Source organism: Platichthys flesus, chromosome 1 (genome assembly GCF_949316205.1).
Source record: "Platichthys flesus chromosome 1, fPlaFle2.1, whole genome shotgun sequence".
Lineage (NCBI taxonomy): Eukaryota > Metazoa > Chordata > Actinopteri > Pleuronectiformes > Pleuronectidae > Platichthys > Platichthys flesus.
The window spans coordinates 3756026-3773637 of NC_084945.1; positions in this window are offsets into that span (position 1 = coordinate 3756026).

Below are 17612 nucleotides of genomic sequence, written 5' to 3' on the forward strand. Positions count from 1 at the left end.
AAGCGTTTTGTGTGTTTGTGTGTGACTGGCATTGATAAACACCGACATCAACGCGGGGGCAGTTTATCGTCAGCCATCATTATTACGTGTGATAACTTCGTAAGAACAAATGAATGGCACCCGTTGTTGCATGTTCCCCGTCTGCAATCAACACCATCCATATTTCATGAGTTTCTATTTACGTCTCTCCAGACATGTCAGCGGCTGCCTCACACCTGCTTTCATGTTGTGTAACAGCGTCGGTGAATCTTGGAAACAACACAACCCTGTGTTTTTAGGCCAGTTTGGTTTAATGCAAATGCAGTAAACACCGGTTCTGCATGATGATATCAGGTGTGAAGATAACAATATGTTTAATTACGCATTATTCAACAATTTACAACACAGAAACGTTCAAAGGTATTTTTAATTAACTTTTCAACATTCGGATTTATTATTCTTTCTCCTACTCTTCACCAGCTTCATCATGACGACAGGACCCTGGACTAATGCTGCAGCCCCGGTCTCCAGCGTCCCATCGACACAAGAGGAATGAGTTTCAGATTTGCTGATGTGCAGTGGAGCAGGTTTGGCTTTGATTCTGATTCAGTTACAAATAAATCTTCGCACTGGTTTTTATAGAAACTCAGTGGAGAAGAGAATTATGCTGCAGGACTTCATCCATCTCCAGATGCAATAATACAATAAGGCTGAGGTCAGAGGAGCTGGGGAAACTTCTGTCTTAGTACGTATTCATTAACAAGAGATTCAAATTGTGTGCATTAACATTAAATGAGACCAATTGTATTTATATGCAGGTTTGTACTTATAGGTTTGCATGCTCTAATGATGAGTGCTGTGTAAACACAGACTGACATTGCTGCAGCTCCTCTTTTCAGCCTCTGTCTGAAACACTCGGTTCAAGCTCCTGTCTCTGTTGTTATTGTTCATTTGCTTCCAACGTTGGATTCCACTTGTAAGACTAGAGCTAGAGAAACAATGAACAAGCTTGAATGAAAACACACATATAAGCAAAGCCCACGTTCATAAAAAGCAGCAAAATGCAGAAAATTGAACAAATGAGAATAAAGGGCTTTCTCTCATCACGTGCATTCATAAGGGTTTTTAATATATGTCAAGCTTTTGTTATGTGAATAATGAAGTCTCTCTGCAAAGTGTTTGTGTGTTGGATTGTCTGATGTGGAAACTGCAGTGGCCTGAGTTGTGACTTTGTGAAGGTGGGGGGAACTTTTCAGAGTTTATTTCATTAAATGACAACAAACTGTGTATTTCTAACTTTGCTTTTCTACTTTGTGTCCTTTGCTTTGGTTCATTTTTCATCGTTTGAATAAATCTTATTGTATTTCCCTCGTGTCTATTATACACTCGCTTTGCCTGGTTCACCCAAGAAACCTCTGGAAAAAAAAAAATCAGTGAGAGCATCTATTAAGAGAAACAATGGGAGCTTTTCTTTTGCCCATTATTCTGAACAGTGATCTTTCTGCAGATCAGCAAAACAGTTTGGTTCAGTGGAGAGTATTCATAGCGTTTACCTCGTGTTCTCTCACTTTGTCTTGCAGTTTGCTAAACTCACTAGTTGGAGTCAGAACACATCACGTGGAACATCTGTGCTGTGTCCATTGTCTTCTGAGCTCGAGGACGGGAAGACAGAGACAAAGAGCTGCTTACTGATGTGAAGAACAACCTCCTAACCTCTGTGAACTTGCTGAAAATACGGGAAAGGCAAGATACAAATAAATGTGTAAATAATGCAGCACAGATGTACATAATTTATAGAAACATATAAATGTCACCTCTAGCTTGCACGGTTCAATAGAATATAGTAAACAGGCAATATCTTCTTGTCTTTATCTTTGTTTCCAACACTGTTCTATAACACCACTAGGCCATCTTCATTGTTAGCAATAGCTGCCAACGTCATTTTACAGAATTCTCCATCAGGTAAATATTCAATGTTGCTTCTTCTTTCCTGATCCCAGCAGGTTTACAACGTGAGATCGTCTCTCTCTGGTCAGTGCTTCTCTTTATGTTTTACCACCGCATGCCTTGTGCATAACAAACCCTTTAATATCTGTGTGCTTTTGATTCTACTGTTTCCTCAAAGATTAGCGTGGAACAGCCGTCTCAGTTCTCTGTTTCTAATGTGGACATAATGAGCAAAAACACTTCATCAGCCGTACTCAGTGTAATTAAGCTCCAACACCGTTTTTCTCTGCTGCACAAAGGAGATCCTCCACTCATTGAGCAGCAGTCACACTAATGGAAGTCGCTGAAACACAGAGGGTTACTAACTTCTTTTCAAATAAAAAAATGCAAATGTGACTGGGTAACCAAAATGTGCACATTTTGACTGATAACGTCTCACAGGTGATTTGCTGATTTAGGTTTCCAAATGTTTATAACGTAGTAATAAAGGCAAATAACAAATTAAATCATTCTTCAGCTAAAAGATAAACTTCAGACAGAATTTATCAGCGAGCAAAGAAATGATGCGTCTCTGAACTTTTGACTAGAGAGCGAAGACAATAGACTCGTCTTCTTGTCGTCTTAATTTGTAAACTGGAGAGTCTCTATAAACTTAATGCAGAAATTTACAAGGGATGCTTTTAACCTGCTCACGCTTGACTGTCCTGGTTTATTGGATCCCACAGACTGTTATTAATGTGAAGGCTGATCCGTGTGTTCCTCTCCCTGTGCAGACCCAGAGTTGAGTTGGTCTTGTGTTCTCTAAATAAGAAGAGATTCCCCTGGTATGAATCTGTCTATTGAAATCCAGGGTTAGCATCAAAGTCAAGGGGAGTCCAGCATGAGATTAACTGGATTAGTACAACCTGATAAACACAAGTGCATTTATGATTAAACACTTTGTCCCCCGATTGCCTTAGGAGATTTTTAATTTAAGGTATAGCCTCATTCTTGGTCCAACAACTATGATATGATTTGACGTGAATATGTCATGACTCGGCTGTTAAGTTACACAGTTATTGCAATATCGTTAGCTGCCGAGGAGGTTTTCATGGCCGTCTATCGTTTGTCTGTAATTTAGCAGTATTGCCCCTAAAAACTACTCTCCAGATCAACAGTTCAGTATTTTGTGAAGTACTTTGTCACCTTGTTTAGATAAGTGCTGGACAAATAACAGAGGTGCACCTGTACACGAGGCCTGATTGAATTGAAGGGGGCTGTTGGGCCGTGGCGATGGTATTCGCTCTTCTCAGTGCTTTTCCAGTTTAAAAATGGAATTGCGGTGCTGGTTCAATGGCGGCCAGACACTTGTTCTGCTTCCAATGGGGACAGTCCGTAAATTTGTGGAACCACAGACATAAAACCACCTGACACTTTTATTAGGTCACTGACATTAGGACACTGCCTCCACCCTTTAGCCGAGGGTTGTCTGATGTGATTGATTCTCTTTGCTCAGTTTAAAAGACACAGTTTTTAGGTCCAGCCAAAATTTAACTGCACACTCTGATGATTTGATTTCTGGCTCATCAGTAACTTTATTTCACACGCACGGAATAATAATAGAGGGAGGAACTAGGAAGGGAATAATGAATGACAACACGCGTCTGAGGTGAGTGACAGAAGCTCCAACTTCTAAACGACAGGTTTTGATTGGTGCTGCACGTGATTTGACGGCAGCTGCAACTTTACCTGAGGACAATTTGTGACTCACACATCCAGTCGAAGCCAATCGGTGAGTTCAGGTATCAACTTCGTGATTGGACCTAACATGTCACACTTCCACGTCGAGTGAGGGTTTGATTTTTTAAATGAGGACATTGCTCCAGTTGAGTTCCAGCTCGACCCGGCAGGGAGGGATTGTCCCGAGTCATTAGCCGGTTGAGCGTCCCACACTAAGGTGACATGGACTAGAAGAAAAACATGGTGAGAGCTGCCACATCGTGACTCCTGACGACTCATCAAAACCAGATGGTGTCAAACGAACGCTGCAATTACACCATTTGAATCTATTTATACCAGCACAAATAGCAATTATGCTCTTTTAAATGTGTTTCCATCAGTGTCTGTCTTTCTTGGTTTGCTTTAAACAAAGTTGCACAAAAACTACCGAACAGATTTCCACAACACTTGGTGGAAGGATGCAGTTTGGGTTGAGGAGGAACCCTCGGCATTTAAAGGGTTATCGATTGCATCTTGGATATTTTGGCTTCATTTCTGGATAATGGGAGGAGTGGGAGACGTGTCGTCCATCTTTATGAACAGTCTACATTACAAATATACACAAACATGCACACACATCATTCCCACTTTAATCGTTATTAAAAGCCAAGTCTTAATTGTGTTGTTTTGTAGAGTTGTATCCACAGATGAGAAGTACGTACTCATAATGTAACAGTGAATGGACTTTGTTGATGCAGCAGCTTTTCCAGATAACTGCTTCCTCATAAAATCAGGATATCATTTTCAAAAACAGATCCCAAAGGAAAAGTTCATAGGCCAGGATCTGACTGAAGGGCATCCCTGATGAAGAGGGTGTGTGGAAAGTCTAAACTTCAATTTGATGCCTTTGAATTATATGAAATAACAATAACTACTTCAAATACCTTGTCAAGTCAACAAGTTCAACGCAACAATTTATCTTTCCTCTAACACAAAACAACAAAAATGAATAACGCAGCTGATGAACATCAGTGTTGGCACCAGACTCCAGTGAATCCTTACAGATGAAGACACATGGAGCTTTGAGCAGGAGAGCTGTTCACTCCCACTTCAGTGAGCACTTCTGGTCGAGGTACTGTGAGCACCGGGCACGTACACGGAGACACGTGCACACAGAGCTTTGTTCCTTTAACTGCAAAACTGGGGAATATCAGCGAGAGCAAGTCCTGCAGCACTGAACCCGTGATCCTCTCAGATTGTGGAACATGACCAGGCCAAAGCGACCAATCGGGGGAAGGAACGGAGTGACCTCCCGGGCCCCAGCTGAGGCGCTTCGGTGATGGCAGCCGCTGAAGGAGTAATTGAATGTCACTTTAGTTGACAGGCTTTGTGGAAACCTGGAAAATCTAGACGGTGAGACATGTCTTGAAATGAGGATTTTCTGAGAGGAGAACGAAACACGCAACCCCTGTCAGGTTGTGCTGTTAGGTCTTAAAAACCCTTTTCTAACATAAACCCTGTAATCCTCCTCTGAGCAGAAATGGAAAACTGTCAAAACACACATATGAAGATTTCACGACAGCAGGGGGACAAACTAGTTCAGAACATATCATTTATTAGACGTAAAGAGAAGAAAGTGCTCGTTCCACCGCTGCTGTGTCGTGTTCTGTGTCAAGAAGCCGGTTCTGTGAGGACATTAAGAGCAGATCACCTTCGTTAAGTGGATCCAGGCTTGACGTGAGGGATTTGACCCGAGTGAAGCTCGTTGATGCAGAAATTCTTCTACTCCCCCGTTCGCTGAGACCTAAAGATTCACATCTGCTGTCATTTGCATACGTAATTGACTTATTTCCATAATTGAGGTCGAATCAGTTTTAAGACTCTCACTTACATTCAGACTTCCCCAACGAAGGAAATCATTTCTTTAATTTACTCCAAATCAAAGCTGATTCTTATTTTCAATATTTGCTCTGTTGCAACTCCTCTGTTTGTGATTCTTCCTTTTAAGCTGTTGTCTGCATATTTATGATTCACTTTCTCATGAGCAGCCATGGCCACACGCAAACTCCAAGGTCCAGAAGCTGAGCTGGCTCCAATCCGCTGTAATCACCAATCAACACATATCTTTGTTATAATTAGTCCGACATAGTTTCAAAGGAATCAGGTCAGTTGGTTTTTGTTTGTGTTGAGCCCGCACAGGGACATAATGCTAATCGCATCCCGGGCTGCTCTTCCTCTCTCATCTCCCTCGTCTTCCTTCTTTCTTTTTCTCTCAGTCATCTTGTCCTGCAATAATCTGTATTTTGTCCAAATCTGAGTTTTGCCCAATGACGCATTTTCGTCAATGTCTTTCCTGTGATATGACAATGTTCTGATGGATATAAAGATATAGGCCTGGCCTCATGTTAACCTGTATTTCAACCCTTTGCACAAACAGAATTCCCTCCATCCGTCTGACATGGGCTGGAGGGATTTACTGTTTAATGTTTAATGTAGCGTGACAACACGATGTATGTTCTTCAGATCACATCTGGGGCTTGAGAGGCATTGAACTACAAACTGGTAAAAGTCTCTGGTCACCTGCATCGAGCTCCTGTGGATCCAGCTGCCTGCTCGATAAGAGCCACCATGTTGAGTAAAGATTTTGCAGTGAGGACAGGATCATTCACTCCACAGCCTCCCGCACGCAGGCGAAGACGAGGGGGATCAGATGAGACGCTCGGGTGTCTCCACGTTGTAGAAGAAGATTTCACAGCTTTTATGTTATATACCTGAGAAAGAAAGAGAGTCTGGACTTCTTGTTGGGAACAGCGATCGATAAGGGACAACAGTGAATGAATCACATTTAATCACTTACAGGGTCTCTCTCTCTCTCCACCTGACGTGCTCGTCCTGTGTGGCCGGCCGGTGATTGCCTTGCTCTGTCAACCCCTCCAGGGGCCTCGGATAAACAAACATGGGAAGGTTCTGCAGAGCAGTGATTGGGATCGATACACAGCAGTGATATGTGCTGTTGGTTCAGAGCCACCTTCCAGTCAAAGGCCATTTGCCCCTGGAATCAATAGTCGTGTGGCAAAGCTGCATCGGGAACACGAGCAGTAACAGGGAGACCGGGGAGATGATCTGTGTGACAGCATTCTGTCAACTCCACCACAGGAAGTGAGCTTACGGCCACTTAGCAGCACAAAAGGGCCAATTACCTGTAGAAGAAGAAGTAGTTGTCCAAGCTTACACACATTTTTTCAAAAAGCTCAATCAAAACAGCTGTTGTGTGTTAAAGTCATCTCCGTCCTGAACACTGCAGTGTCGAGTTGTCCTGCAGTCAAAGCTAGATGCCCGCTACACTGATTCACAGTCGAAGCACGAGCTGCAATTAAGTCGTCTAAAGTGGGGAAGTCAAGGTGATGCAATGGCAATATCACAGCGAGCCAGCCAGCAGTGTGTTGTAGCTCATCCGAGCTGAATATGATGAGTGTGTTGTCTGCCTTATTCAAACGAGGCGATCTGAAGAGCATTGGAGATGCTAACGCAAGAACAGCACGGCCCATATCTGATGAAACTCACAGGAAATCACAGAGTATGTGGGACAGAACCCGTTTGAAGTTCACCAGCGCCAAAAACACTCCTGTCACCGACTCCTACAGAAGAGAGTCCAGGGTTCTCAATGTATATTCATCATTGAAAAATCCCTTTTCAATGATTGTGCTGATCTTTATCAGCCGAGGCGCTTCCTGCTGCTTGGTGCTCGGGAGTTAAAGAACTTCAAACTTTTAATTACACTGTTCCAAGTGTTCTGATTTCAGGGGCAGGCTGGAGACTACACCAGCAGAGGAGTTGTTATGATGCTGGTTGTATGGGGGAGAGGCCTCTCATTCGTCCTTGGACAATGACAATGCACAACTCGGCTTTCAGCGCACATATAGAAATCTGCATATTGTTAAATACAATGTTCCTGAAGCCAGTGAATCTCCTTCATTACTAAGATTAGCTCATTTAAGATACATTCATGCCAATATTGGAGCTGTACGGAGGCGGAGACAGCTCAACAGGCTGCAAATTGAGAAAACAACTGTCAACACAAAAAGTCACAACACATGCAAACACAGAAACGCGCAGCAAAAAAGCACAAAGCATTGAACTACACACAGGCTCATCACTTCTTAGGGTCCCCTGGAAACATTTCCTGTGTCGTTTTGCATCACTAGATTTTTTATAATATTGAACAAGGTGTTAATATTCAAGTGAAAATGAAGACGTATCAAATCTGAAATATCTGCGGCTACTTTTCAACTCTCAGAGACTTTTTTCTAATATAATCAGCCGACGATTATTAAAGTTAAAATGACAGTGAGAAATCATTCTTTCAACTTTACAATAAAAGTAATCATCTGTTCTCTGCAAAGTCCTAATCGGCTCAACCGCTCTTAACACAGTTCTAATCACAACCAAATCTAATGACGCCCTACCCAGAAGCACATCATCCACATGAAGCCATAAAGCCATCGTCTGATGTGCCGCGGGAGCTGAGAGAATAATTACCCAGCGCTCTCTGCTGCACAGCGAGAAGCAGAGGTGGTCTAACGACAGGTAATTCAACCTGCCTCCCTTCAAGCTGAATTCTGAAATGTCATGAAATTGGCTTTACAACATAGAAAGAAAACCCTCGCACAGATGTCCCATAAAAACATTATTAATCGGGGCGTAATGTACACGGGCATTGAATGAAATCAGAACATTAGGGATGATGTGTTTATTTGTGCATCCAGCTTTCCCTCTGTCTGCCTCCCTCGGTTAATAGGCTGCTGTCAAAATGACTTTAAACAATGCCCAGAGAACAGGTGTGTGTACTTAGAGGGAGCACGGGCCGACTGAAGAGGATAATACGCTCATTACTGCGTTTGTTCTCAGGCTGGAATGTGTGTGCACATCTCAGAAATCCAATCTCCTAATTACTAAGCTCTGCCTCGTGTCCTTTCTGCAGCAAGTGAACACAGATGTATCTTTAAAGCATAAACACAGTAAAGTGACCCTGTGATTTTGGTGCTGACCCCCAAAGAATTTTTAAATATATTTTGTTTTACATAACATAGTAACTCACATTACCTCTGCTTGGTTGTTATAAACTAAAAGCAGTGAATTGCAGTTGATTTGAAATCGTGTGCTACACCTGCTGTGTCATGCTAGCAGCTCTGGCTCTATTTTGTGCTATTTGCATTATCTTTGCACGCTATTAATTTGCTAATTAGCCATAAATACAAATTAGATCTGAAGCTAATTGGTACAGGTCTTTGATTTTGCATTGACCAATGTAATGGACACATTTAAATGTTGACCATAGTGATATAGTCATGAGATGAAAACTCGTAAAGATGTGTCAGTCAAAATCAAAAGTGGTGAAACCACACAGTGACACTTCATAATGGGGGGGGGGTTACTCTAGGAATCACAGATACTGTACGTGAATGAAGTTTCATTTCTTCCAGCGCCATCGGCCACGTCTGCTCTTTGTGTCGGGTACGTCTCAAACTGAACCTGTCATTGAATTTGTCCTCGGCTTCTTTGAGAAGTGCATGTGTTTTTAAATGGTGGATGTGTTGAATTTCATTCTGCTTTATCTGTGTTGACTCGTGTCCTGTTACACACGTTGTTATCTTGGTTTCACTACACAACACATCGGAGGGGAAGGACCTTTAGATGCCCATATTACCACTGGTGGTGATGTGTAGTTAGTAGCATAGAAGTAATTTAAAACATGTAAATCACAGAAACATGCATTGGCTATAAAGTGGCATAGAGATGGACACACCGTTTTTAAGTTAGAAGCTACTATTCAGAGCGGATTGTAAAATAATGTTTTTGTTGCATGAGATGAAATTTGCGTGAATTGCTCTGCCCTGGAATTGTTTTTCACACAACTTGAATGGACGATTACCTGCTGCATTGTGGGTAAAACTAGAGGGAAAGGTAGAAGAGCAAGCAGTGTCACTCAACACCTCTCTGCTGTTCAGGAACCTGTAGTATCTGTACATTTAAACTTTTTCATTTAGTCTGCATGATGTTTTTTTGTATTTAATAGAAATTCAATTCAACACTGTACAATACAATAAATCTAGTACTTTGTTCTCGCTCACTAAAGGATGGAATAATACCACTTCAGTTGTACTCTCCGTGAAAGTACAGGAGGTAATTTTCCTATTTTTGGGTTTTCATCAGTTTCCGCTCGTCCTTCTTCCTCATTTACTGTAAACATTTAAATATTCCTTTTTAAAACCAGCGTCAGTACATTCAACGATCAGGTGATTCTAAAAGCCTGCTGCACTTGTAAAGACAGGATCGCCACAGCGAAGCAAAAGAAATCCTTTGTCTTGTGCGGAGAAGACGAGTGGAACCCTCCCCTCCCCCTCTTCCTCCGTCCCCGGCTTCACACACGCTGTTATTTTCTGCAGGTGCATCTGCAGTGATCTATTTTTCTCCTCACATCATTTAATGATTCATGCTTTGGGGTTTCTCGCCCCCTCATTCTGAAAGCTTAGTGAGCACGGAGAGGAAGCGAGAGAGGGAGAGAGAGAGAGAGAGAGAGAGAGAGAATAAGGGGAAGGCTGATCAGAGGAATAAGAGAGCAATCATACGGGTATGAGGAAAAAAATAAGTATTGGATTAGAAACACAACGTATAAAGAGGAGCAAAATATTATTTCAAAAAGAGAATTGTAAAAAGAAATGTGTTTGAGGTGTTTGAAGATGGTTGCTGAGCCCTGAGTTATTTGCCTCAGATGTTCAGAGTGTCTGTGATTCATGAAGGGTGAAAAATGACATTTCAGCACAAACGACAAAGTCAATACAGACATTCTTCATGTCTGTATCATTGCAGATCGATTATAGAACAGAGGAATTGTGTCCTGGTCCTTGTGCCTTGTCGTGTTAGAGGGAGCACGGCACTGTCACCAGCAGGAGGAACCAACGTTATGAGATCATAACTGAAGAGATTGTAGATGAACGTTATATCAACATTTCTCAACAGGCAGGCCTTCAACATGCAGATGTGATATTAGGTTACAAATTAAAAAACTATGGGGCCTATGGGCCGAACATTATGTAACATAACTGACCAGCACTGACACGACTCAAGAACAGAAAGCCTCTAATTGGATTTATTAACATCAAACAACACATTTCACACAATGTTAGCGACTGATCGGTTAATGGAGATAGAGGGGAGACGTGAGGAAAAACAGGAACACATGTACATCTCATTCAAATACTGAGCAGATATTATCACACAGCATAAATAAATATACAAGCCTTTGATTCAATGCCTAGGTTTTTAGGAAATTAATAATTTACTGAGCATCTTGAGTTATAGTTGTGTGTTTCTGTGATTGTGTGTGTGTGTGTGTGTGTGTGTGTGTGTGTGTGAGCCAACCTCGCTGCCTTCATGCTGCTACCTGTTATCCAGACACATAGAGATTTAATTGGTTCGCCCCTTGGACAATTAAAACACAGATCATGTTGCGGTTTCTTCAACTTTAACTTTATCGTCCCCGAGGGGAAATTTGTTTTGCGAAACACAAAACACGGTCACACAGCCACAAGAAAGAAAAACATTAAAATACATACATACAAGAATACATCGCACAACATCAGAAAAGCGAGAGCTTCTTACACCATCAATAAAACCTCCATTAAAACCATCAACATGACCCTGATCAGTCATCAGGAGTGAACCGTGGTAGATGTCTCGACTCGTCGCTGCAGCTCTTTTACCGAAGGTGAGACACAGGTCAGGTAACTTAACGTCAACTCTCTCACAGGAAACCTGAACGATGTGTTGCAGCTTATTCTTTTCTATAATGACACAATGTTCAGAAGAGAGCATCCAGTGGATAGATCGATGCCAAACTCCAACGTTCAACCCCACGCTGTAAATGAAGGCCAGTCTTTCTCAAGGCTCTCACCCACAGCAGCATCTCTTCATCATTCAGCCTCTGAAGCTCTTCATCTTAAATCACAGAAGCGAGGTGCATGTCTGTGGCTGCTGCCGCTGCCTTTTTCAGAAGCATTCTGGAAGTTAAGAGCACGTTGGTTTCACTCGGAGGAGCAATTTATTTCAAGGTTCACATGAGGAGGTTAAGCTACTTCTGTGTGTGAATAAGCAGGAGGCAGTCAGACTCGAGCTGGGATGCACTTACTGAGGGTTTCCATCTTTCATACAGCCTTTTGCCAGCATGAATACACCATGTCCAAACTCTTAGCCTACTCAACTGTACACACACGTACACTATAACTTCTGTCTTCGTGAGGACACTCTTGACATAGTGAATTCCTCAGCTCCTAAATTTTAGCATTACACCCTCGTCCCTCCTACTCTTACCCTTGAACTAGGTCTTAAAGGGACAGTTCATCCAAAAATGAAAACTCAGTCATTATCTACTCACCCTTAGGTCATTGGGGTCACATTCGACTTGAAACGAGGTCATTCACATCGTGTTTTAAACCTAAATGTCTGCTGAGATCTTCCATGAGGTGCATTCAGGGACCGTCAGAAATGCTAATGTCAGCTAGCTTAGCCACTTCTGGTGGACTTTTAGACTTTCTTTAACTCACCCCCTATCTGCATAGGGAAGACTGGATAATGACTGAATTATCATTTCTGGATGAACAGAGCGAAAGTTAAAATACCCTTATTCCTTTACGTCAAATTTTCTAAAAGATAGACAATAACAACCACACACACAAACACACACACACACACACACAGGCTTGTTTATTTTCAAAAAAATTTCCCAGATCCTTTGGTCCCATTTCCGCTCTTCCAACCTAAATCCAAACCCAAACCAAAAAAACATGTCTTATCCCTCAAATATGCCTTTGACGTAGAGAGGACCACCCAAAATGTCCTTTCTTGTCAAAATGTTCACATGCTATAAGATCTATTGTGAAAATGGTAGTGAAAGTAATGTCATGGCAGTTGTAAGAACTTGAATAGACATCTATCATGGACATGATCCCTTCCCCAGCCCTTTACATAAAGCAATCACAAATAAAAACCTAAAATAAACTTAACTCTAACTTTAAACCAATTCTTTGTTTGAAATATTGCGGATTGAAATGTCCTTGCATGTGAGCAGCAGCAGGTATCCAGAGCCGTGTGTCTCTGGATACCTTCTCCTTTATATGGTTTCTCCCTTCATCTTCTCGTGCATGATTCTGACAGAAGGGATGAACCTACATGTATGTGACATTATTATTAAGTTCCCTTATGATTGGAAATGCACAACATCAAAGTCAGTCCTCCCCTTGTATGTAAGTGATTTAAAATGGGAAGCAATAATTCACTTTGCCCTTCGTGCTCATTTCATCTGCATTTTATAAAATAGAATTAGATAAAGAACATTGGAAAAACCAATTTACCAAGAAGTCCGACCACAAATAGTATTTTTTTATCTTTTTCTCATCAGTAGCTGGCCAAACCCTTTTTAAAAAATAATAATCATTGCATGCTGTTGAAAGGCCGGTTTGTGAAGTGGTGTATTACATTGATGGTTTTTCTGGACAAATAAAGTAATTTGTGATGGACTGAATCCTGGGATGCATTGTGCCTCCCTGCTCTATGAGTCATTGGTCTGCTCCAACCCGCAGTGCAAGGACACAACAGCCCTGACGCAGGCTGACAGGACAGGAAAGCACTTTATCTGCAAAGAATATTAACATCGCAATTATCAAAATTGCAGGAAGAGCTACATTTAATTCCGTAGAATGCGTTTACATGATCAACAAAATCTCATATGAATACAAACTCAAGCCCATTGCTGTGTATAATAAAATTTAAAGTTACTGACAGTCAGTGTACGTAGGATAGAGGAGCATTCACTGGTAATAACAACACACAAACAACCAACCACCTCAGGACACGACCTACTTGATGGCTGGTCGGGGGTCTCCCCTCTCTGTCTGGTTTGATGAGGCCGAGCAGCGGGGGCTGGGGTACACTCAATAAAACTGTCCTCGAGCGCAAGTTCAGCTCCAAATACATTTTAATTGATTGGCCCTGCCATTGGAAACACACAGAGAGAGTGAGAACAGAGAAATATCTGTGGAGAGGAAAGTGGGAATATAGAACGGATATAACGAAGAAGAAATTGTTGGGTTTTTTGTGTTGGTTGGAAGAGTTGTTTAATTATTGAAATGACATCACATAATTACGTAACATTCTAAATCAAAACTTTAAAATTTGTGCAATAGACCTCTGGGTGCAGACGACTTTTTATACTCTGACCTTCCTCCTTTTAGATTTCAATAATTCAATATTAAGCAAAACAAGACAATATAATCTTAAAATACAAATATCTCTTCAAACTGAGGAGACGTGAACATTGCAGGACTATTGTTAGATTAAAACTAGTGAATATAATTAAAAAGTAGCCGAGCGGTTGTAAGATATAGTTTCAATAACATTCATGTAGTGTTGATACCAAAGTGAGTTTTCACGTTATTCAGTGCAAATCTTTAATTTTGCAATTCATCATGTTATCATTACTGCGTCCAAGTTTGGGATTATTAGCAGAACTATTTAGGTGATGAATATATTGTACACAAGTACAGCAGTATTTTACCCAATTAGGTTTATTGTTATAGATGAGGAAGCAGTTCACTGCGGCCTGTTGACAATGAGCCGGCGTCTTTATAGAAAAAGGTGCTCGACCATTGTATATAAATCTGTATTTGTTCAGAGTAAATTGTAAGCTGTGAGATGCTCGTGAAACGACTCGCTACCTTTGCACAATGTACCGTGAGTCAGGAGAATCTGCATGGCATGTATATATGTGCTGTGTTATACTTATGCCATTTGCCTACAGCTTGGATTAGCACGTATGTAAAAGTAACGTGTGCAGCCCGGACAAACACTAAATTTGCAATTTTACTTGTGTGTCCTCCGCATTGATTCTGTAAACCTGACATTCAAACTGAAGCTGGGGGGGGGATTGTGCAGTGTGCGCGGTGGGGAAACGGTTTGAAGTGGCACTTATCGCCCTCAGCTTGCCTGCAGCCATCGGCATCAACAGGTGAGAGTGTTGAGAGCAGCATCTGGCTCCTTCTCTCCGTCCAGGTGACGAGGGCGGAATGAAATGACGTCCAAGGAGACGTGAGGACGTCCTGTCAGATTGTGTTTTCATCCTGAACAAAACAATGCAGCACAGCAACACAATCAAATCTGACACATGACCGATATAAACTCATTGTTATTCGTTTGTTGAAGATTGATTCACCCTCCCTGCCGAGGAGGTTCTGCAGTTTGCCCCCTGACTGTGGCCAACACACTTTGGAAGCTGTGAATCCAACATGATTTAACATTATTTTCAGAAGTACAACCTTATTACTATGATATTTTGTTCTCTAAACTGACTTATTATAAACTATTATAATTATATTAAACCAAGATGTTCATCCATGATCTCTCCACCTGATACTTCGTATTCAACGAGGCAATTTTTTTTGAAAATCATGAAGATTCTTCCTGGTAGCAAACTTCTTTACTTCACTGATGAACCCGCTGAAAAAGAAAGACCCTCGACCAGAGCCATGAGGAATACCAATCAAATATTAATCTACTCCAACTCTTTCCGTGCAGCAGGTCATTAGGCAGCTGTCTTCTCTTCAGCCCTTCGATAAAATCTAACACACAGGGAGCTGCTTCTTAGTTTTTTTATGGTACCGGCAAACTTGCATTAGAAGCTGGGCAAAACCCAGAGCAGTTATATTTAATGTGTTTTTGAAAACAACAGGAGCTTGTGTGCCGTCACGTCTGGGAGTTGAAGGTTCTGTCTGTGGTTTGTAAACACAGGTTGTAGTGCTGCTGCCTCCTCACTGGCTCATGCTCAATACAGGAACCACAGAACTTACTATGAAGCACAACCCGTCTACACTGCAACAGGTCAAAGTACACAACAACTATTTTGAATACAGCGATATCAAAAGTATATCTTAATGTGGTGGACTGGGAGACGTTGGTTGTTCAAAATGAGCCCCAGGTGGACCCCCACCTGACTCACCTCAAGGATGTGTTAAATTAACACATTACATTATATTATATTATACTATATTATACTGCATTACATTGCATATTGCAATTTGACACTGTTCACTGTCTTGCATTTCACTTTTTACTTCACTTTTTATATCTTTTATCTTTTACATATTTTTATTTAGATATGTTTATGTCTAAATAAATGTTAATTTGTATAAATATTAGAAAAAGTTTTTTTTTTAATTACTTTTTTTATGTGTGTTGTATTTATTGTGTTTTTATGTTTCTATGTTCATTGTATGCACCAATAACCAGAGCAAATTCCTGGTAGGTATAAACCTACTTGGCAATACGTTCTGATTCTGATTCTGATTCTGATTCTGATTTTAATGAGATGAACTGAATGAAGCGTCAGGCAAAGTGGAAGCTGAGGCAGCGGGGGGGGGGGGGGGGGGGGGGTGCTCGGGGAGCCTGAAGGTCGGCCCGGTGCTGTGGTGTGAGATTGTAAATGAGAGAAGGATAGTGATGCATGCTGCAGATAACCACTAAATCGGAATCACTCGCTCTGAGGAAGTCCCATCAGACACAACAGCCGCAAGGCCAGGCAATGAGTTTAATACCGCCTTTGTGTACTGGTGGCAGCAAAGGCACAGGAGAATAAATGAATGCATGTACACACACACACACACACACACACACAAACACAAACACACAGTTAATCCTTCACACCTTCCATCACACATCAAGTCTTCATGTGAAATATTACTGGATAATATAAATACAAGTAAGTAGGTGGTCTACACAGGTTTCCTCACACAGACGTGCAGATTGGAGTTTGGTTAATTGGAGATTCTTATATTGTTCATAGGTATTCAGGGTTTGTTTGTTTGTATATGTGACATGTTTATTTGTGTTTGTACGACCATTTCTAGTGATGCTCCATTTTCGTTTACAGTAGGGATTGATCATATGTATCTGTTTCTACATCCCAAAATGTCTGCATATGAGTGAGTGAATGATAAAGTTGAGTTGGTCGTCTGAGTTCTGCATGACTGACTGAAGTCACACTATTGTTCAGCAGCAAGTTGTGGGAGTTTCAAATGTTTCTATCGGATATCTTTTCAAAACGCAAGTAGCTGCAATTCTGGCAACTTCTTGGACAACCTAAGAAAAGAATCCTCTCTCTCGCTCTCTTTCTCTCTTGCTCTCTTTCTCTCTCTCTCTCTCTATCCTCTCTATCTCTGTTCAGTGAGTGGCAGAGATTTGGAGCAGCAGTTTGTTACCCAGACAGAGGTTGTGCATTTTGTGACAGAGGCTTTCAGAGCGGTTTCAGACATGCACTGCAGACCTGAACCTTTCTGGACAACGCCCAGAGGACATGTATGTATGGACACCAATGTCCAAACCAGTTGAGCCGATGTCCCTGAGAACGAAGTCCATGTTGTGTCAGATTTAGTAAAATATATAAAAGGCTGAAACCGACAACTAGAGAAGACAGAATACAAATGAGTGAGGTGATTGTGTGAATATATAAATTCACGTACTGGGGATTCACAGTTTTCACATTGACCTATACTTCCCACCATATCCCAGGTTGTAGCACATCCCTGCACTTTGACTGTGAGGACAGGACGTCTGCACGGCTGCTAATCGGATATCTTCATATCGTGACATGTTCGGGTCAAAGTTTTTTTAATATATATATATATTAATCTGATGATTAATCGAACCTGTAACCTAAGCTGTAAGAAAATGTAATTACTTTTTTTCATTAGTGATCAGTAAGATTTTCAGGATCCCAAACTGCCTTAATGAGCTTTCTGGGATCTGGATGCTTCATCGTTCAGGGTTGTATTTAATTATCAAGCACATATTTTAGAGATTGTAATCTGCAGAGGGGGTTTGTGTACTGTGGAAAAACACTGTACTGATGGGTTATTACATTTCAAATCAATAAGACGTGT